The sequence below is a fragment of the Theropithecus gelada genome, chromosome 17, assembly GCF_003255815.1.
Source record: "Theropithecus gelada isolate Dixy chromosome 17, Tgel_1.0, whole genome shotgun sequence".
In the NCBI taxonomy this organism is placed as follows: domain Eukaryota; kingdom Metazoa; phylum Chordata; class Mammalia; order Primates; family Cercopithecidae; genus Theropithecus; species Theropithecus gelada.
The window spans coordinates 41,293,370-41,316,899 of NC_037685.1; the positions used below are offsets into that span (position 1 = coordinate 41,293,370).

General features: G+C 38.2%; 1 protein-coding gene and 1 pseudogene across 18 annotated transcripts in view; both read right to left on the minus strand.

Moving 5' to 3' along the window:
* FGF14 (fibroblast growth factor 14) overlaps positions 1 to 23,530 on the minus strand; it is a 683,901-nt gene that overhangs the window by 522,497 nt on the left and 137,874 nt on the right. The gene's annotated exons all lie outside the window — the stretch shown is intronic.
* LOC112611121 lies at positions 20,331 to 20,558 on the minus strand (annotated as a pseudogene).

The window sequence follows — 23,530 nt, forward strand, 5'->3', positions numbered from 1 at the left end:
AAAAAAAAATCCTTTCCAAGAGTGGCAGCCAACCTATCCTCCCATTACCTACAGAGCCATCCACTTTATGAAGAAAGAGTTTGTTTAGAGTACAATGAAGATAGACAAACCGCTGGGGACAAGGTTTTGCCAATGAGAAGCCCTAAAGCTCTGATACAGCAAATAGCTCCTGCCAGGAAGTCTTATTTTTAGTTAGGAAATAATTTTCTACAAGCCATGCAAGTTCTGCTTCATTTGTATTTAACATTCAAAGAATCTTTATTCTTGGCAACCTGCAAATAACAAAAATCAACTAAATGCTCTCTTTTGACTTTAAGACCCCAAAGTGAGGGTAATGAAAGGTACAGTGGCTTTTGATTTGAGGTTAAACCCCTGTTCCTTCAAGTCATTGTCTGAATTTCAAGTATAAAGTATTGTATAATGAGCCTCATCAGAATAACCTAGTTTGGGAGGCTAAAACAAAATGAAATATAGGTAAAATATTTGTAAACTGTGTAAATAAGTTATTAGCTCAAAGAGGTCCTAAGTGGTCCTTCTCTTAACTCCCTCTTTCTTGAATATTCCTCAGGAAACACAGAAAATATTACATTTAAGTTGCACTTAAGTTGTAAATATGACAAAAAGAATCTGACAGGCAGGAAGAGCCAAGCCCTGACCATACTGTGAAGTGTCATGATGTCTTAGTCCATTTCTGTTGCTGTAACAAAATTCCTGAGATTGGGTAATTTATAACGAACAGAAATTAATTGGTTCCTGGCTCTGGAGGCTGGCAAGTCCAAGATCAGGGCCAGCATCTGGCAAAGGCTTTCTTGCTGTATCATCTTATAGCAGAAAGTGGAAGGACAAAGAGAGAGCAAGAGAGATAGAGAGAAAAGGGGCCCAAATTTATCATTTTATAAGGAATCCGTTCCATGAAAATGAGCCCACTCTCATGATAACAGCATTGATCCATTCCTGTGGCATCAGGGTCCTCATGCCCTAACCAACTCTCATTAGGCTCCACCACGTAACACAGCTGCATTGGGGATTCATTTTCCAACATATTCTTTTGCGGGGACACATTCAAACCATAGCACATGCATTATCTCCTCTGGGCATATGCACTTTACATATAGTCTTTGTCCTTTTCACAGTATTTTGCTTGGAAATCCGTTTGTTTAACCAATTCTGTCTTTTTAGAATACTACTCCTTCCAATGTGTGACAGACAAGCTTTCCCTCAAAATCAGTTCTCTACTCTTGCCCTAGGCATCGGGCTGCACAGCTAGAGACTACATTTCCCAACCTCCTTTGCTTTTAGGGTTAGTCATGTGACTAGGTTCTTATCAATGGAAGTGAGTAAAAATATTGTGTTCTACTTCCAAAGCTTGGCCATAAAACCTCAGTTACGAACTCCACCATTCCTTTTTTCTTATTTCCTCATAAGCCAAAACAGGAACATAATGGTGGTCAGCTATAACAAAGCCCTGAAGGATAGTAGAGCAACAACATGGAAATATGCTGGGTCTCTTAATAACATAACAAAGCCAAGCTACTGTGTCAGACTAAATTGGTTGAACTATAATAAGAGAAAAATAACTTTCTATCTTCTTTAAGTGACTGTCTCTTTGTCATAGCAGCTTAGCTTTTACCATCACAAATACAGAAGAAATCGACTTGTTCAACCAAATTCTGCCTTTTAATGCCACCTTTCTCAGCAGGAACCCCATTTGAATATGGAATCCTGATAATTCAAAAATATTTTAAAGTCCAAAATAGATTACGTAATTGTATAAACTCAAGTCATTGGTGATAAATATCTAAGCCCGACATTTATTTATAACAACACATAATTGAATTGTTCAGTTGAAATAATTAACAACAAAAAAACTAATTTTCAAGTACTCATATAAAATAAGTTGGGGTATCAGTGTGATAAAAAGTATGGTAAAATGGAAAGCAGGCAGGAAGACCAAGGTCTCATAATTAAGAGCTGTGTGACTTTGAGAATTTTTTTTTTTACATTTCTCTGGCCCTTGATGAAATGTATGCAATAAGAGAGTATGACAATCCACCACATGATGTTAAAATAAGTGTTTAGCCTGGTAACTGGCAAATAGATGGTAAGCAAGAGTGAAGCTACTAGCAGTAGTGCTGTAATTAATGAGCATAAATACAGAAAACAGCTGCAAAGAACAGTTCCTCTCACTGAAACACTATTAAAAATCTTTTGGCAACTATGTTGATAAGAACTCTTTCATTTCAAGTCCTGCTCAGGTTTCTCTTCTTGTGTTGTCTCGACTAAGCAGATGCTCTCAAGCATCTCTTACTATTCTCATCCCATCCTGTTCTGCACTGGGATGCTTTTCCCAGTGTACAAGCCCCTCATCATTATATTTAGTAAGTGCTAATTCCTTACCTGTGTGATTCCTTCAAAGTTTTCCCTAAATTCTAAGTTTTAAATGAGAATACTACAAAGGCAGTCTGTATTCTTCGTGTGTCCCATAAAATTTAAACTGGTACTTATTACTCTGAGACTGAATCTTCTTGGAATTTGTGGAGCACTATAGATCTGTGCTGGGTCTGAATTCTGCATTTTTGAGTTCTGTATTTGTCCTGAGTTCTTTTGTTGAAAAGTGTAACTTGCAAGTTGGTTGTGGAGTAAAAATATCATCCCTGATACATAAAAATAGGGATGCCGTGGTTTCTGTGCAGCTCTCACAACCTCTCTGGTTTCCTAGGGTTCTACTTTTTGACCAATTCACACACACACAATTGCACGAGCTAATAAATAAATAAATAAGCACAGCACTTAAAATGAAAAAAAAAACTTCCTTAAAATTATATTATTATCAAATTAAAGAAGTTTGAAGGCTTTTGAGGAAGCAATGGATGAGAGCCGAGTGTACAACTGTCACGTGAATCTATATGAATTGTCTCAAGTCCTTTAGGTTTTTCATGCCACTGCATACAACGAGCTGAATATTTTAATCAGGTAAAAATCATGGTGCCATTTTATCACACAACTGGTTTTGCGAGGCAAATATATCTTCTTCTCAAGTAAAAACTATTGAAAATGCCAATGAAATGTGCCCGACCCAGTACAGAGAAAGCAGCTGTGCTCCATCCCAGCAGAGGCCATGTGGACGTCCTCTTATATCCTAGGATACCTTTCCAGGGAAGAACCACTTATGTTTCCATTAACACACACAAATACACAGAGGAAAACAGATTTAATGTGTTTAAACCCAGAAATGATATAATTTCACAATAATAGTCTTTCAATAAGGTAGTAGAAAAAACACCAATTTATTCTTATAACATAAAATGTGGAAACTACCAACTACCTCTAATCAACATCAAAAGATAAGAAAAGCAGTTGCTCTCAATTTAGGGAATGCCTGCAGAGATATTTATCACATCTTCTTTTCAGAAATCCCAACCAGTGGACAAATCGGCTCTGTATGTGTGCTACTTCTTTAAATGATCCCAAATGCCATCTACGGCCTACCTGAACTTCAGTGAGTCATGCAATCATATCTATAAAAAGACAAGGTACACAGACAGCCTCTCCTAAGAGTTACTTGTAACAATTCAGATCCAAAAGAATAATGTAGGTGTGTCTCCCTATGCTTATAGCAGTTTGTAAATATAAACACTTCTATTAGAAGCTGGTAGTTAGAAAACATTAGAGAACAATTACTGAAATGTCTTTAAAGTATTTATGATGAGTCTTTTTAAAATGTAGACTAAGTTTCACCAAGAAAGGATCATGTTGGCCTTATTTTTATTTTCATGACTGGGGCTCATCAAAGTGCCTAGCATATAGGAGGGATTCAATTGAAAGGTTTCTAAATGAAGGAGTAAATTTATTAAATAAGTAATAGCAACTTAGAAGTAGAAAAAAATTATCCATAAACTCAAATTCTGCTACCATTAATATTTCTATATAATTTCCTTTAGATTGTTAATTTTATAAGGACTTCATGAAAAATAATTGTAATAGGATGATAGCATTTCCTGAACACACACTATCCTCTGAACTAAATAAACACCTCTCAGCACTACCTCATTTAATAAGCACACTGCATGTGTTGAGGGCTTCTATTACCCTCAAAAAACAAATATGAGAATTGAGATATGTTTTTAAAGTGTCATTTGATATTTAAAATTTAAATTTTTGCTCAATATTCAGGAAGAAATCTGTGTGCAAGACAGTTCAAGTGCATACAATTTTAAAGTATAGTAAGAAAAACATAAACTTAGCAGCTTACAATCTGGCAAAAACCGGATGTCTTCATTTTTCCTACTTACCACTTGAAAAACTTTACTTGCAGTTGATCATGGTACATAAAACATCACCAATGTTTTGTTTCATTCCTTTCTTTCTAAAACAGATTATGTGATAGGTGGACATTATCATTTTCTCTTGTCTTCGAAAAGAAGTGAAGCACAGAAAGTTCAAGTAATTTAGCCAAGATATCAGATAGGCCACTGGGAGATATATTCACAGAATTCATCTCTCCTTTATGTCAAGACTACTGCTTTTGCTATATGTATTGTCAAAAAATTTAAGAATGATCACACTCAATATGAGAATTGATAAAGCAAATGACCATGAATATCAAAGTTGTTACACCCCTTGGCAGTCATTATAATGTTGTTAAGATTTTCAAATTGCCAATCAGCCTTCAAATGTTGAATTAACAAAGAAAGCAAGCAATGCTACACAGATGTAACTGTCTAGGCTACCTTTTGAAAATCAATGTGAGTTGGTTTGAAAGTGTAATGGCAAATCCTCAACTTTTATCCCCACGCCATGCCAAAGCACTTAAAACAGATGGAGTTGGCACTGACAGAGAAGGCAAAGCAAATTTCAACACAGAGAAACACAAATCCTTGTTATTCATTGGGGAAAATGAGGAAATTTTATATCCAGGTTTGTTAGGCAGTTAATGATGGACTGTTAGGCAGTTAATGATTGACTCTATTATGTTTCAATCAATCAACATCAAATTAGCTTAAAATGGCCATATTTCACAAAGCAATTTATACATTTAATGCTATTCCTATCAAACTACCAATGACATTCTTTACAGAACTAGACAAAACTACTTTAAATTTTATATGGAACCATATATATACACACACACACACATATACATATATGCGTATATGTATATACGTATATGTATACATAGTATATAGTATACATAGTATATAGTGTATATAGTATATATACATATATGTATATACATATATGTATACGTGTGTATATATATACATGTATATATGTGTCTGGGTAAAGAAAACGTGGTACATATATCCTATGGGATACTACACAGCCATAAAATAAAAGATCATGTCCTTTGCAGGAATGTGGATGGAGCTGGAGGCCCTTATCCGTAGCAAACTAACACAGGAATGGAAAGCCAAATATTGCATGTTCTCACTTATAAGTGGGAACTAAATGACAAGAACATATGAACACAAAGAGAGAAACAACAGACACTGGGACCTATTTGAGGGTGGTGTGCGAGAGGAGGGAGAGGAACAGAAAAAAAGCAACTATTAGGTACTAGGCTTAGTACCTGGTGTGACAAAATAATCTGTACAACATACTCCCATGACACAAGTTTATCTATATAACACACCTGCACATGTACCCTTGAACCTAAAATAAAAGTTTTTTTGAAGTATATACTTTGCTTTGCTTATAAGGCATGGCTTTCAGCATTTTGGAATACATAAAGAAGTAGAAAATATTGTCCCTTTCTTTTTGACTCTTATTAATGTATACTTCTTTACCAACTAAAATAAAATGAGGAAACAGATAAAATGAGACAAAGCTATAGACATGCATTTTACAGAGGTTTAGAGTACACATATCTTATTTGAGATAGTCAAGATTCCAGTAAGAGTAGAGGGGTGGGAAGTAGACTTGATGTGTTCAGTATAAAAATGTGAACAGTCTGACTCAAGCATAGTGTTTGTATAAAGGGAAAAGTGGAGTACAGAGTGGGAGAGGGAGATGGGGGCCAGATTACCAAGAGGTTCGGGTTCTGGGCTAAGTTTGGATTAAATTCGCCAGGAAATTGTGAGCCATGTATTTTGCACCAGGAATTAACAGAATGAAAGCCATGTTTTAGGATGACTTCAGGTGAAATACGCAAAACATATTACATGCAGAAAGAAAAAGTGAAGGGAGAAACAACATGCACACCATCTTTCATGATGTGAAAAATAACTGAACAAGACAGGCAGTAGAACGAAAGGTGAAAAAAGCATTAAAAGAAAAGAGTGATTGAGATTTGATGACTGATTACATATAAAGCAAGGGAGCAGTAGGAGTCCAAACCCCAAACTTTCAAGTCTAGATGATCAGGAGAATAACAGTGCCATTGATAGACTAAGGAAGTGCAGGAAGTAATGTCCTGGGAAAGAAAGGATTGAGTTTAAGATACATGGGTTCTAGGTACGATGGGGCATCTATGTAGAGCCACAGAATGCTCAGTGCAGACATATATCTGGAAACATGTGAATGGAGGCTAGAGGGAAGTCATGGCCTGAAGATGACAATTTAAGAGCATTTACTACAATGGATGAGATTTCCAAAAATGATGGATTTACCAAGGAGTGGGAGTTTATCCCTGTTACACCCTTACTTGAGAACAAGGAAAAGGAGATACAGTGAGCAAGAACTGGTTAAAAAAGTAGACAGAACTTGGACACCAAAATGATGTTCAAATCAGAAGGGAAATTCCTAAAATGGTCAGACAGCATAAGTGCTAAAAAAAAAAAAAAAAAAAAGTAAATTGACCACAATCAGAAAGAAAACGTTGGCCTTGAAGACAGCAGTTCTGCAGAATGATGGTAGCTGTTGTTGAGGGTCATGGACAGAGCAGACAGTGTGGAATGCAGACTGTGTGTGAGAGTGACCAACAGCTCAGAGAATTATGGTATGGTACTGAGAGGGGTGTGTGTGTGTGTGTGTACGTGCGCACATGGGTGCATTCACGTTCGAGGGTATCTTCTGTTATCTTCTGTGTTGAAATATGTAACACTGAAAGTTGACATAGGACTTCACCTGTGTCTATTTCAACTGAGTTACCAATCTGGTGGTCCTCAGATATCCTAGTGAAAGAGAGCACTTCCTTCCTGTTCCCCAATTCCTAATCAACAGTCTTGGGATACTCTTTCACATCTCTTGAATTCTTTGGTGCAATTCAAAGATACATAAAGGATTTCTTCAGAGTTAGAGTGCAGAGCATTTTCTTCTGCCTCCTCATGAGAAATCTCTCATGGACTCTAGAACCAATTACCATGGGCTGGGAGGACTGGCTATCCTCTCTGAGAGTAGTCTAAGTGGGAGGCATGAGTACTCCTCCCCGGACCAGGCCTGCCATAAAAGAAAGGGAGATGGTCTTGATCCTGCTTATGTAAGAAGACCACCCCCAGGGTATAAAGACACATGGGTTCCCTATCAATGGAACTGTTGGAGAGGACGCCCCTTAAAGCACCATCTTGGAAGGAGTAAGCTTTAACATCAGCCAAGTTGACAGAAAGCAACAGAGCTAGGTCACAACTGTCTTTCTGCTTAGCCTCTTACCTACACTGCGCCCTATCGGGGAGCTAAATGCAGTTGCCAAAGGGAGGAAGTGTGCAAGGAGAGGACAGCCACAATTTCTCTGGGACACAGGCTTCCAATGTGAACCTCCTCTGACCTGGGAGAAGTCCAAAGTTAATGCACTTCTTTGGAATCTTAATTTTTGCACAGTATATTTGCATTTACTTTTGGAATTAAGTCTGTTTTTATATCAAGAGGAATTTCATTATCTGAAAGTGATCAAATATCACAGCCTCATCCAAGCCTCCTCCAAAGGAAAAGCAGACCACCCCCACCAATGTGTAAAGGAACAGGGTAGGCAAAGTGGAGTCGATTTTTAATGAGTTCAGACATAAGTGTGACTGGAATTGAATATTATGTTCCCCTTCTGGGTAATCACAGTGCATTGTGATATATTAAAAGCCCTGAGAAATCCTGCAATAAAGAAGTCTGTTCACTTTGTTAACCCTGATATTTCCCAAATCTATTTAAAGAGAAATATTTGTTTCAAAGAATGCTGATTAATATGTTGATAAACTAAGATTAATATTTCATTAAACAGAGTTTGAAAAGCATTGGTCTATACATTTGGCATATTACTAAATCTCTATCCCATAAAACATATTTAGGAATGCCTACATACATAATGACTTATTCCAAAGAAGGACCTATTTAATGTTATTCCTTTATTTATAAATGTTATAATAAAATATCTTTAGAGTACTTTTTCTGCAAATCTTTGCTTAGCTAACCTCATTGAGAAATTAAGAATCTTACATACACGAATTTTCTGGATAACCAGAACTTTCTCCTAGAAACTTTAACACTTAAAAATATCAACCATTGAAAATAAAACCTCTGAACATCATTCAGATTTTTATTACACAAAGTTTTCATTATAAACATAAATGCTACATCAAATCACTACTCATTGGTATGGTATCTTTGTCTCTGGGAACTATGGAGATAGAGGTACAAGGTTCCCTCCGGGCTGCTGACTTCTTAAGGCCTAGATGTCTGTTTGAAAATTCCTTTTATTTCCTGTCTTGCAATCCACCTGTCTGCTGCTGCACCCAGTCAGAAGGCTCTGAGTGAAGGCTTGAGCTTTTATGGCACTCTAAGCCTCTGGACTTTGTAAAAACTGTTGGTTCCCCAAGAACCTTTTCTGTTGGCTTGTTGGATTTTGTTTTACTCACTTCCAAATTAAATCTTTTAAAACATCAAGAAGCAGGATCTCATGATGATACAGCGTTTCTTTCGTCCTGAGGACTGCTGTAGACAGTAAAGTTTGTACACTACATAAAGGACAAAAACCAGGGGTGAGGAGGGCTAAAGTCCAGTGGAGATGCCAGCCATCCAGTTCTGAGCCTATAGGATTTGGGTTTTCTCTACTAGCTATGCTCTGCACAACCAGAGGAGGCACATCTTCCAAATTCACATCAGGGCAATTGGAACCCAGCCTCCCTGGTGCTTCAGTGGAAATCAGATGTCACACCCTTTACATGACTCTTTTTAGACTTATCTTCCTGCATCCTCCAAGTATTGTTACCAAATCTCTCCTTCTACCAAGCCTCATCCAATCCCCAAACAATGTTCCCTTTATTGCCAAAAGCACACCCTTATCTAAATATCACTGATAAATTTGAAATGAAATTTATGAATCCATAAAACTCATTTTTTTTTGTTCCTCTGCATCTCAGCCTACAGAGGCTATGACCCACAAATGGATAAAATTAATTATCGCCATAATGCTGTACCAGTCCAGTCACAATGTTTTACTGACCCCAGACACCTGTATATTGATGTGGCTAATCTGATCTGTCTGGACCATGTTAGGAAAGAAGATAGCTGGGAAAGGCTTTATGCACCTTTTGCAACCAAAAAGAAAAAAAAAAAAAAAAAATGAGCCACTTGCCAAATATAGGTAGCATGGGAAGAACTGGAGCAAGACACATCCTAAAGGTTGACAAGCACTTTTTTACATGGCTGAGGCCACTGAGGCAAGGCCTAGCCCTGCTAGAGTGGGAAACTCACTGGTTTTATGGGGCAAAACCAGGTTTTGATTCTCCCACTTAACTGCTGTACAACTTTGCTGAGCTTCGATTCCCTCATCAATAAAATGGAATCAGTAATAATAACTTGCTTCACAAGGCAAGGATTTCATGAAATATAGCCGTACCTTGGTATCTGAGGGGACTGGTTCCAGGACCTCCCACACATGCCCAAATTTGCAAATACTCAAGTCCCTGTTATAAAATGGCATAGTATTTGCATATGACCTAGGCACATCTTCCCATATACTTTAAATCATCTCCAGATGACTTAGAATACCTAATACGATGCAAATGTGATGTAAAGAGCTGTTATACTGCATTGTTTCTTATATGTATTTTTATTATTGTATTCTTATTTTTTTCTTTTTTTTTTAAATTATGCTTTAAGTTCTGGTTAAATGGGCACATGCTCAGAACGTGCAGGTTTGTTACATGGGTATACACATGCCATGGTGGTTTGCTGCACTCATGAATCTGTCATCTACATTAGGTATTTCTCCTAATGCTATCCCTCCCCTAGCTGCCCATCCCCCAACAGGTCACAGTGTGTGATGTTCCCCTCCCTGTGTCCATGTGTTCTCATTGTTCAACTCCCACTTATGAGTGAGAACATGGGATGTTTGGTTTTCTGTTCTTGTATTAGTTTGCTGAGAATGATGGTTTCCAGCTCCATCCATGTCCCTGCAAAGGACATGAACTCATCATTTTTTATGGCTGCATAGTATTCCATGGTGTATATGTGCCTCATATTCTTTATCTAGTCTATCACTGATGGGCATTTGGGTTGGTTCCAAGTCCTTGCTATTGTGAACAGTGCCACAATAAACATACATGTGCATTCAACATTATAGTAGAATGATTTATAATCCTTTGGGTATATACACAGTAATACGATGGCTGGGTCAAATGGCATTTCTAGTTCTAGATCCTTGAGGAATCACCACACTGACTTCCACAATGGTTGAACTAATTTATACTCCTACCAACAATGTAAAAGTGTTCCTATTTCTCCACATCCTCTCCAGCATCTGTTGTTGACTTTTTAATGATCACCATTATAACTGGTGTGAGATGGTATCTCATTGTGGTTCTCATTTGCATTTCTCTAATGACCAGTGATGACAAGCTTTTTTTCATATGTCTGTTGGCTGCATAAATGTCTTCTTTTGAGAAGTATCTGTTCATATCTTTGCCCACTTTTTGATGGGGTTGTTTTTTTCCTCTTAATTTGTTTAAGTTCTTTGTAGATCCTGGATATTAGCCCTTTGTCAGATGGACAGATTGCAAAAATTTTCTCCAATTCTGTAAGTTGCCTGTTCACTCTGATGATAGTTTATTTTGCTGTGCAGAAGCTCCTTAGTTTAATCAGATACCATAGTCTATTTTGGCTTTTGTTGTACTCTTATTCTTTATGGGCTTTTTCCCCTGCATATTTTCGATCTGTGGTTAGTTGGATTGGGATGTGGAATCAGATACAGAAAGCTGACTGGAGGTGAAAGTACCATAAACTGTAAACTGTAGTGTATAAACAAATAAACTTTAAATGCTATATAAGCCTCTTAATTATGGAACCCTTGTGATTAGAAGTAAACCGGGATAGGAAAATTTCCATTTCATTGACACAAGTCTCTTTCCTGTCCCTCCCCTCAAGAAAGACGAAGATTTTATTCCCTCATCTCATGTGATTTTGAACTAATATAGGTCAAGTGAAGGCAGACAATGAACACAGCACACGGTAACACCACCTAACGGTAGTAAGGTTTCCACCCCAGCAAGAGGGCAAGAGTGGTTGGTGATGGTGAATTTCTCCATTATTTGGAAAAACTGCTCATTAAGTTAACAACCTCAAACAATCCCAAAACTTCCAAAAATATAACATGGATAGTGGCCTTTATAAAGTTAACTTGGTTAATATTTTTGTTAATCTCACGGTGAGTGCCTATGGCATAAACTCACAATGCAGGGTGTTTGTAAGGGTTTGGCCATTGTCCCAAAATGTTAGAGATGGGCAAAGTCAGCCTGGGGGATCTACTGGAGCTCTGGATCAGATCTGAGGTCATAGCTGAAAATACGTTACAGGTGGAGCTCAGGGGCTCAACCAAGATCCTCAAAGTTGGGTTTACAGGAGCTTCCAGGAGAGTCCAGGAGCTTCTTTGTCACTCCAAATAACCCTGAACTCAGAAGCAATTTTATACTTTACTAAGATTCCTAAGAATTCTGATGGCCAGAAGTCTCTAGAAGACCTCTGTTTGAGGCTATCTGTAAGGAAGACCTACCACATGGTCCTAGCTTTGGTACTGATCAGGGTTTCTCAGCAGCAGAATTTTTGACATTTGCGGGGGCTGAAGAATTCTGTGGTGGGGAGGTGTCCTGTTCATGGTAGGAAATTCAACAGCATCCCTGGCCTCTACCCACTAAATGCAGGTAGCATCATCCCTCAGTTATAACAACCAAAAATGTACTAGACATTGCTAAATGTCCCCTGAGGAGCAAAATGGCTCCCAGTGGGAACCACTGACATAGTTGAAGTCCTGGAGACCTGGAGAAAATATAGAGATTGAAGGCTATGGACTCCTCTCACCAACTTGCTTCATGTTTTAATTAATTGTTAATAGACTATTTTAGGAAATAGATAGGTGATACCTCTAAATCATTGATCATCTGAGACAGTTTCATGTAAATTTACCATAATGATTCTTGCTTTGGAACAAAATGTCAAATGTGAAACCCCTTTTATTCTGGTCATTGTTCACAGTGCTGTTTCCATGAATCAAAAGTGAATCATTTAGACATCATCAACCAGAAAGACAGTGCAGACCACCTCAAAATTTCCCTCTTTCATCACCGAGTTCCAGAGATAGTAAATTATTCTTCTATATTCTATTACTCCTTTGGTCACTTATTCTGATTAAATTTGAGCACGATTTGATCTTGAAAGGGAGAGGAAAGGCCAGAGGGAAAATCAAAATCTCCAACCATCTTTCGGTATCAAGTAGAGTGACAGGAAAACCGTTCAGTCAGCCACAAAACATGAACCAAAAATTGTTGAAAAATAAATAGCATTTTTACCCAAAGAAATAACATCCATTTGCCTTTGCTTTTTACATGACATTATCACACAATAAATAAAGGAGAAATAAAGCAGATGAGAGGGGGAAGCGGCCCATTTAAAGGAATAAATAAGATTTATAAATCACAAAAGAAAAGAGACTGTCACATTCAATCAATTGTCTTATTAACCCACAGGCAGAGATACAGTCAGAAAGGTCCTATGATGGAAGACTTACCCTTGCTTATAAATGAGGCAAGATTACAAAGTAATGTGATTTCCTGGGTAAGTTGTGAGTAAGTAATTATCTCATCAAGGAATTCTGCTTCTGAGGGGCAAGTAGATGAAGAAAAACAGCCTTTCTTCTGTCTCAGACACTTCTGCTGGGAGAAAAAAGGCTACTAGCGCCTGATCTTATACATGTCTAGCTAGTTAAGACCATAGGTCTGCAAAGACACCTACCATCACCTAACTTCTAACGGGCTAATATTGTGAGTAAGCATGCTGCTTTAGGACTGTAACCTTGGTACTTCAATGCATCTTCCTTTAAACTTAATGTCAGGAAACCTTTACAAGGCATTCGTGATGGTGGGACTGGTTCTGGTAGAGAAACAGGTTTTAGAAAATAAACTTGAATTTGACAATAATTTTAAAAAAAAAAAACTCATTGATCGGAAAATACCCAAAACCATCCAGTTTCAACTTGGGGACAGGTGAGGCATGGCAATAACTCAAACTCTAAATCAGGATGGAGCAGTGTTTTGATTTGGAAACATAAAGGAATGGTATGAGTTGATGAAAGAGAGGAGAAATGAAAAGAAGATTGAGAACACAGGTCACATACATTCTATGAAGTCTTTCAAAAGTAGCTAATAGGCTAGGCATGGTGGTTCACACCTGTAATCCCAGCATTTTGGAAGACCGAGAGTTTAGGGGTTCAAAATCAGCTGGGCAACACAGGGAGACCCCATCTCTACAAAAAAAAAAAAAAAAAAAAAGTAAAAGAAATTAGCCAGGCAAGGTGGGACACACTGTAGTCCCAGGTACTCCAGCAGGGTGAGTTGGGAGGATCACTTGAACCCAGGAGGTCGAAGTTGCAGTGAGCCGTGATCATGCCACTGCACTCCAGCCTGGGTGACACAGCGAGACTCTGTCTCAAAAAAAAAAAGAAGAAAAAAGTAACTAATGCAGAAGTTAAAACAGAGGTGCCTAGCAACTTGTCAAATTTTGTTGGAACATTTCTCAAACTTCCCTTGGGAACTACTGAATCAGATGCTCTAAAGAGTTAACACATCTTCTGGAATTTCCCACATTTTAAGCAGAACTTACTTCCTCCACAAGATCTGTCCTAAATTATTATATAACTTACTAGTAATTGCTCATGCTAGAACATAAGGGAAGCTTAACAAATGGGTGACATTGCTTGATTTAAAATTAAGAGTTGATGCTGATAATACAATAAAATTAGTCCATGTAGAAGAGTTTGACTTCAAGTTATATGTTATGCAATATAAGGTTTATAAAATAAATCTAAGTAGTTTTGAGTTAAAATAATTCGTCAAGAACTGAAAATATGTTGAAAAAATAAATGGTATTTTTGCTCAATGAAATGACATCCATTTACCTTCACTTTTCACATGGAATTAACACGTTTCTATCTGAATGTGGTGGCTTGTATTGAACTTGATCTGGTATATAAGGAAAAAGGAGAACTGGCTTGGATAATAATTGGCATAATAAAGGCAGTAAAATTATTACAAAACTAAGCATCAGCTAACTTAAAATTGGCATTTCTCTGTCTGATGACAATAGCATCAGAATATATAATGTTATATATTGTCTGATGACAATAGCATCAGAATATATAATGGTAGGTATACACGGTTTACCTATTAGAAAAACAAAAAACATAGTTACCAACAGACAGAAATGCATTGCCTCCAATAATGAGGACATTTTCTGGAAGTAAATTCTTTCATTAGTTTGCTGATGGTTTTAATGTGACATCTTTTTTTTCCTTTTTGCGTGCATGTCCATTTCTTTCCTTCTTTTTTTTTTTTTTTTTTTTTTTTGAGATGGGGTCTCACTCTGTGTCCCAGGTTGGAGAGCAGTGGCATAATCTCGTCTCACCACAACCTCCACCTCCCGGGTTCAAGTGATTCTTCTGCCTCAGCAGCCTGAGTAGTTGGGACTATAGGCATGCACCACCACGCCCAGCTAATTTTTGTAGTTTTAGTAGAGGCCAGGCTGGTCTCAAACTCCTGACCTGAAGTGATCCACCTGCCTCAACCTCCCAAAATGCTAGGATTACAGGTGTGAGCCACCATGCCCGGCCGCATGCATGTGCATTTCTAACCAATAGAGTCCCCAACTACCCATCTTCTGCCAATGTATATTTTTCCATCAATACTTTCATTTTGCATACTTGCTGCCACTAAGCCACAAGGAAAAGGGAGAGCTTCATGCAAGAATCCAAGCATTTGACAAGGCTGAGAGTCTGCAGTGTTCCTAGAGGGGCCACCTTCAGTCTTCTCCTTTCTTTTCTTCTTCCTAGCTCTTCAAGCTGAACTAACCCATGTCCCTTTCTGGCCCAATTCCTCAGCCACTTCCACCCATAGCTGTGTATTAGTCTGTGCTCATGCTACTGATAAAGACATACTTAAAGAGACTGGGTAATTTACAAAGAAAAATATTTAACGGACCCACAGTTTCACGTGGCTGGAGAGGCCTGACAATCATGGTGGAAGGTGAAAAGCATGTCTTACATGGCAGCAGACAAGAAAGAATGAAAGCCAAATGAAAGGGGTTTCCTCTTATAAAACCATTAGATCTTGTAAGACTTCTTCACTATCATGAGAAGAGTATGGGGAAGCCACCCCCTAATTCAATTATCTCCCACCAGGTCCCTCCCATAACATGTGGAAATTATGGGAACTACAATTCAAGATAAGATTTGGGTGGGGACACAGCCAAATTACATCAAGCTGGGAGCACAGCAGCAGCTTCAGCCCACATATGAGGGACTAGCCATTTGTACTGTGCCCCACCCACCAGTGAGGCCAGGAGGCCAAGCGACTGTGGAGGTTGCCTGCCTCCACCCCTCTTGCTTGCCCAAGCTGCTGTGTCCTTTCCTCTGCCACAACTGGCAGAGGAACTCTGTCTTAGTTCCCTTTTGGGACTGCCTCATCCTAGACACTGGCCTGCCTAGGACTCTGGGAGCTTGGGATTGCTTGCCAAATCCCTACATGAGTGTTTATTTCTTGCCCCCATACTTTCAGTCTGGGCACTGGAGCCCATGAGAAGAATATGGCAGTAGACAGGTCATTCCGCCATCCCTGAGCCCAAGTTCCCTAGAATGATAGCCATCTCCATGGATCACTGATTCCACCTACTGTGCTGTGAGTAATGTCAGAGGAGCTGCACATGAGCTTTGTGAGAGATGTGCTCTTGATTTCATTAACTGAATGAAGTACATACAAATAATAATGTAAAAAAGTCAGGATCTCTTAAGCAGGTTTGGGACAAATACCATTCAAGTAAAACTAATGTGAAAAGTAAACACAGACCTTTACAATGGGGAGCTGATAAGCCTGTGATCCATGGTTGGACTTCAGGGGCTTTTTATGCCTCCCAGGAAGTTAATAGATAGTTTTACCTGTATGTGCATTTTTTCTAGAGAAAATTTTAATATTCTCAAAAAGAACATGATTTGAAAAAGTTAGAAATCATCTCCTCATTCACCTGCTCATTTTGTGAAGGGCACTACCAAGGCACAAAGAGGCTGTCCTGAAATGTGAACATCATGATCTTACTCCTCTGTGGAAAGACTTCAGTGGCTCCCACCACTCTCCAGATGAGATCCAAAGCATGACATGCTAGGCAGCGTGCGGCTCTGGCCTCAGCTCACCCCTCCAGGTCCATGCCCACCACTCATCAACACACCTGCCCTGTGAACACAAACTGAGCCTCTCACAGCTCCTAAACAGACCACACTCCCTTTGTGAGCACATCCCCACCCCCAGCTATCTCTCCTAAATGATTTTATTTTTCTGGTTTTTTGTTTTGTTTTGTTTTTTGAAACAGAGTCTCATTCTATGTTGTTCATCCAACATCCCTTCCCGTATAAAAACTTCCCTGACTGCAACCTTGGTTCTCCAATCCCTGTTAGGTGATACTCCTCCTTGTTTTTGTAGATACTCACGTCCACCCGTCTCATAGCATATATCTCATCCCACTATCATTGTGAATTTGTTTCTCTCTGGATTTATCGCCCCTGTGGGAGCCTTCCCCCCATTGACTCTTTGCTCTATCAAGGTAGGATGTTTTTACCTTCACATTTCCCAGAAGCCAGCATAGCACCTAGAAGATTCTAGGTTCTCCACATACGTTTTTTATACGAAGAACAAACGAAGCTGAGTTATGGATCAAGGTAAGGCACCAAACATCCCATACTAGCCCAAGATGCCACATAGCTAGTCTGTGATAGAGCCAGAAGTAGGAATCTGCCTCTGATTCCAGTAACTATTTCTATGACACCCATTGCTTTATATCTTTGCTCTGGAAAAAAGCAGGAGCATTTTTTTCTGCATCTTTTAAAAACGTAAGTATAAATACTACGTCTTCAGTCCTCACCGGACAGAGGGAGCTGTTTCCCACGTTCCTGACCCCCTTTCAGGAGATTCATAATTTGCATGTTGGTTAAGGTTGAGCACATCACTAGCGAAGCCCTTGATCTTCAGGCAAGAAAGAGAGAGGAGGAGGAGGAGGAGGAGTCAGAAAAGAAGAAAAAGAGAAGGAGGAGGAGAAGGAGGAGGAGAGAAGAAAAGAAGGGGGAGGAGGGGAGGAGAGAATAATTTTACGTAAATTTTCCTTGGGACAGAGTTGAAATCTAGTTATCTTTTGAATGGGTAACTGGTACTCAAATTCTCAGATATTTCTATCTAAAGTTAAAACTAAATCTCAAGTTGCCTCAAGTAAAAATTAGATCAGTTCACCATTGATCTTGGAAACCCAACCACGCTTTTTTTACTGAAAGTTTGTTTCAGTATCAAATGAAGATTGAGGATCAAATGCAGTGGAGAGCAAAGCAATGCCCTCCAGGCACTGACATGGCAGCATTTCAGACTGCTGGGCTCCCTAGAGCCTCTCTGTGTTGAGCTTTCCTGATGGTTCCATGGGGAGTATCAGCAATTGCTGTTTTGATTTCCTCTGCAAACCTGCAGCTGCTTCTCTTCTTCAATTCACTACAACATGCTAATAGGATGACTAGAGAGACAACTTTGCTATGTCTATCACATTGACTCCTGTTCATTTGCTGTAACATGCCAAGAAGCAAAACGGGCATCAGGATCAAGGGAAAACTAACTGGCCATGTTTTAAGACATTCTATAAATGGGCTGAGTTTGCCTTTAGAACTTTTATCCTATCCAGCAACTTGCAGTACACACCCAGTGTAGCCTGCTCGCTCTCACCTCCTTCTTATGAGACATACTGTTCCCGTGCCTAAAGTGTTCTTCCTTGCCCTATCCCCTTTTCTGAATGACGCCTATTATACCATGTGTCTCAACAGAGAAGTTACTTACCAGCGCCTCTCCTAACTCCTCCAGAGAAGTACTCCCATTGTGCCCGCTATTTTTGCCACCTCTTTCCCTGCCCCTGTCCCAGAAAATTGTCAGCTACCTGGGGGAAGAAACTGTGTCCATAGGAGACACTCAGATACCCAAAAAGTGAATCACTGAAATGGTTTCATCTGAACAGATTCATGTCATTTTATTTTAGATCAGTGTCTACAAAAAATGACATCAGGCCCCAGTAAGGGCAAAAAGATCATGGGATCCTAGTAAGATCCACTCGGACTGTCTGACAATTAGGATAAAACAAGGCACCAAAAACAAAGGAGAAGTTTTGTAAGAAGCAATTAGATAATTTTGGAAAATATTTAAGGAGCTTTACCTTTAGCTTCTTGGCTGTTACAAATTTTAATTCAGCTTGGCTGGATGTCGTAGAAGAAAATCGTTGAGACATTTAAACCAATAGCAAAGCTACCAGCTTTAAAGAAATGGGAAAAAATGAAAGTAAATGAAAACCAATGTGAATGTAGCATCTTTAAAGAATTATAAATTAGCTGGAAGCAGCATCCAAATAGCAGTTCCCAAGATGTCACTATGTAATTATAGCTCATCAGCACATGTCTTGCATATTCCAAAATAACCCGTTATACTACCCTCTCTTTCCCAAACTGGGGAAGGAAAGATGACAGCAGGCCTCAGAAATAATGACTAAATGGTTCCTTTCTAACAAGGGTGGCTATCAGCTTTGAGTGTCCAATGTCTTCTATAAAAATACATCACACATAAGGAAATATAAAAGCACATTCCTAGAATTCAAATTAAATAGTCTAATTTTCAAAGACTTTCGTAAGTTTTTAAAGACAAAATTTTTCCTATTGAATTTTAAATAAAGAAGAAAGTATTACCCTAAAAATAAAATAGGGCATACCCAGTAGGTTTTGTTGAGCTGGGCATATGTAGGAGTCTTTTTGCCCATGGCCTCTCTGGTGTGATCACCCAAAATGCTTGACAGATGGGATGCATGGCTTCATTAGCAACTGTATCAGGATGCATGGAGAAAGGGGGCCCATTTAAGTTGAGTGTTTGGCTACGTGATTCTTCCTGGAAGCAGCAGGCTTGTGGATTCACTCAGTACTAGTTGTGGCTGAGGGCAGGGCAAATTCCACTGAGCAAACAGATGTGAATGTTATAAAGCAGATGCTGATCTTTGGTATCACATTATTGGGAAATTTTTTTTTTCATGGATAGAACAAGAAACATTTGTACTGTTTTTACTCTAATAGATGCTAAAAATAAAATATTTTAAGGTTATAACACTTAAACATTTTAAGTGCTTAAGATGAAATATTTAGGTATTTAAGTTAAAACACTCTAAAGCTTTTCAGAAGCAAACATTTGCTATCTACAATGGAAATAAAAATTCAGAATCATTATTTCATACCTACTGTTGCTTGGACCTCCCTTTCAACCAATCAAACTTAAAAGGAAAAATCACTTTTTATTTCATGCTCACTCTGTTCCCCTGTGTGAGGAACTTTATCAAGAAAAACTGGTGCTACAATTCCTATCACTGAGACCCTTCTAACCTTGTTGTTCCTTGGTGGGTAAATGTTTATATTAAAAAGTCATTCTAAAATACCTAGCAGGAGTAATTATTTTGATAGATTTTCAAGTATAAATGTAGCTCTAAAAAATCCATGCACATATCTGTTACATTATATAATAATGATCCAATATAGCCAAGTAAAGCCAAAATTTAGCACCTACTAACAGGTAAGCATTACGTTAGGCAGTGGATTCTCAATGGTTGAATAACACACTTTCATTGATATTTGGACTTTTTATGAAGCCCACAGTAGTTCATGTTTACCTTTATTTTATTGCTTTTATTTCGATACTTTTATTTAATGTCATCTCAGAAGTCAGTGCTTGATTGATTGATTTTTATTTGAACAAAAGGTCTCACGTATTTATTACTGAACCGAGCAAACCAACACGTTCATAACAGATTCAGATAGAAAAAAATATATCCCCAACAAAATATGTCCAACTCTCCAGATAGTGGTGACATTTTCATTTTGATATGGTAATATGGTTGCGACCCTCAGACAGCATAAATATGTGTGCCGTCTCATGTGCAATTCCGTATAGACCCAGTTTGGTTCTTCGCCAATGTCTCCTTTTGGAGTTGTACCTGATTTTATTACCAGTTTTCTTCTGAATCCACTGGGGAATGGGATGATTTTGCTTTTGTTTCTTGGCCAGGAATCACTTAATCCTAAAAGTCTTGTGAGAAGACATGGCAAGAAGCGGAGTCAAGCACACACCACGATGGCACAGAAAGGATGATTTATTTTTTTAAAGAGCAGATTTTATAGGATATTTCTTTGAACTTTAGTAAGGTGGACTTGCTGTCATTTTAAAGATGGAGAAATGGAGTAGTAGGCAGTGAAAAATTATGTAGTATTATAATTTGATGAATAGGACAAAGACTCAGTCTCAAGTCCTAAGGGTTTATATAATACCACATTTTCTTCTTCATTCCTTAAACACATGAAAGGCACCTCCAATAGAGACAGTACCTATTGTGCATGAAGATTAGAGAGAGATTATGAAGTAACTCAATACCAATATTCTCATTTTATGTCAACTTTTACAAAAACATATACTTAGCTCACTTTGTATATATCAGAATTACTAATTTAGGCTCTATGTATTTTCATGGACTATAATATAATTTTGTTTTAAATAATGTTAGTACAGATAAAAATATCTCTAGTACCATATTTGTGGACATAATTCACATTGCTTTTAATTCATGCAGAACTGCTACAATTCAGAATTTGTTTAAGAAGTGACCTAGAGGGAAAATCAGAATAAACACTCTTAGACAGTGAAATAATTCACTCTCTGGTATATGGCTCTGTTTAAGGTATTTGAAAGGCCAAATATAAGAACCAGGGGGAGCCGGGCGCGGTGGCTCAAGCCTGTAATCCCAGCACTTTGGGAGGCCGAGACGGGCGGATCACGAGGTCAGGAGATCGAGACCATCCTGGCTAACACGGCGAAACCCCGTCTCTACTAAAAACACAAAAAATTAGCCGGGCGAGGTGGCGGCGCCTGTGGTCCCAGCTACTCGGGAGGCTGAGGCAGGAGAATGGCGGGAACCCGGGAGGCGGAGCTTGCAGTGAGTTGAGATCCGGCCACTGCATTCCAGCCTGGGCGACAGAGCGAGACTCCGTCTCAAAACAAAACAAAACAAAAACAAACAAACAAAAAAAAAAGAATTTCTATGTACTTCTGAGGTATAATAAATTTGGGAAACCAATTTTAGATGAATTGAGATCAAAGCTGTTTGAATCATAGCTCTGTCATTTGCCAGCTTTTGAGAGTTGGAGAAACAATTTAAGACTCATGATACTCATCTATAAAAATGAAGCTAAATAGACCTTTCTTATGAGATTTATACCAGGATTACAAAGGACAATGAAATGCTGAACACTGACACCAACGCAAAGTTGAGGCTCAAAAAAAATTTGCATTCTTTGCTCCTTCTCCATAAAATTAGCATCTACTATTGACCTGGAAAGCATGAAATATATAAAGCATGAAAAATGGCCAAAAAAAAAAAAAAAGTTCTGACCATTTCAGCTGATTGAGTTACATGGCCATTAAATCGTCTGTGTTTTTTCTAGGACAATATCAGACACTTAAAGCATATTTCTACAAACCAAATAAGTCTAAGGGCTTCATTTTGTCCTGTATGATTTGGGGTTCTAGCAGAAAATAACACATTTCTTGTTGAGTAGGGAGTTTATAAAGGAATTATTTACGAGTCTATACAGGTTGTACAGAAACCACAAAGGATAGTAACACTATCTGGGAGCTAAAGATGGTGGGGGGCTAAAACACCTGAGTCAAAAAGGGTAAGAGGGGAGTGGTTATTTAAACCTGGAATCAGGGAAGGATCTCAGAGGAACCATGACCTATTGTCAAAGGACACAGTTGGTCCACAGTGACTGTCAGGAAGAGGGTATTAGGACAAAATCCCCAATCTCACTCTTCTGCTAGTTGCTTGATCATGCAGCCCATTCGCCAAAGGTCAAGGTCAGTCTCCCAGGGCACAGCACGGGATGGAGAAGAGCTGACAATAGATAGGAAGAGGAAATCGGAGGCATCCCATGTAAGTCCTATGTCATTCTGTATCATAAAGAAACACAGTCCTTCACCCCAAAGTAATTAAAAATAGTTCTAACACATACTTGTATCTTTTGAAAATATTAAAAGAAATTCAATTCATAACGAAAAAACACAAATTTAAAATGTCTTTTCTCTCTTTTTAACTTGGCCTCTCTCTTCCTTTTTCATTCTCATCGTCCATCAAAACTTTCCTCCAAAATGAGGTCTCCACTGCCCTTTATTTCTCCATTATGTTTTTGTGTAAGTAAATTTTGGCTCTTTCTGGTATAAACTTCTTAACTCTCCATATCCATTTCTGCCTCGCAAATGCTCAGAAACAGAACTGCCAGGTTCATTATCTCTTTTAGCAAACATGACGGAAGGTGAGGATAAATGGAAGTAATTGCAAGCACGGACACACTGATACGCACTATTGTCAATCTCCATCAGACTTGGTGAAAAATCAGAGCTCATCCGAAGACAACTCAAGCAAAAAGCAGAATCTATTATGGTCTTCTATAAGCCATGACTTGGGGTTTTTTCCATGTGGAAAAATGGAAGTGTTTTTCCATATGTAAAATGTAAATATTGACTGTACCTGATACTTGCATTAGAATTGGTAGCTTTCCAAATTTTCATGTCTTATTCTGTTTGCTTCCCACAAAATAGCCTTGTGAGGTAAGTAGCAATTTTTATCCCCTTAAGACTGAGAAAAATTTAATGACTAAATAGAAGAATCACAGCTGGTAAGTGAAGAAATCAAAATTAGAATTCCAGAATACATTTGTCCCTAAGAACTGAAAACACTTTACCTGAGAATTGAAAACACTGAAAAGTGTTTTCTTTTTCAAAATAAAAAAAAAAAAATTTTTTTAACTGATGCAAATGTTTACTTTGATTACTTTATTTTGAAGCATACTAATGGAGATTTCTTGTAAAATATAAGAAGAAAAAAATATTTGTTTACTTCCTACATTGTAATTTAAAACATTGATTAAAATAATTAAGAATTAGATAAAAGTATGATTGCAATGAAATTGGGAAGCTATGACAACCCCACAAAAAAGACAAAGAAGACTATTGCAAAATACAAT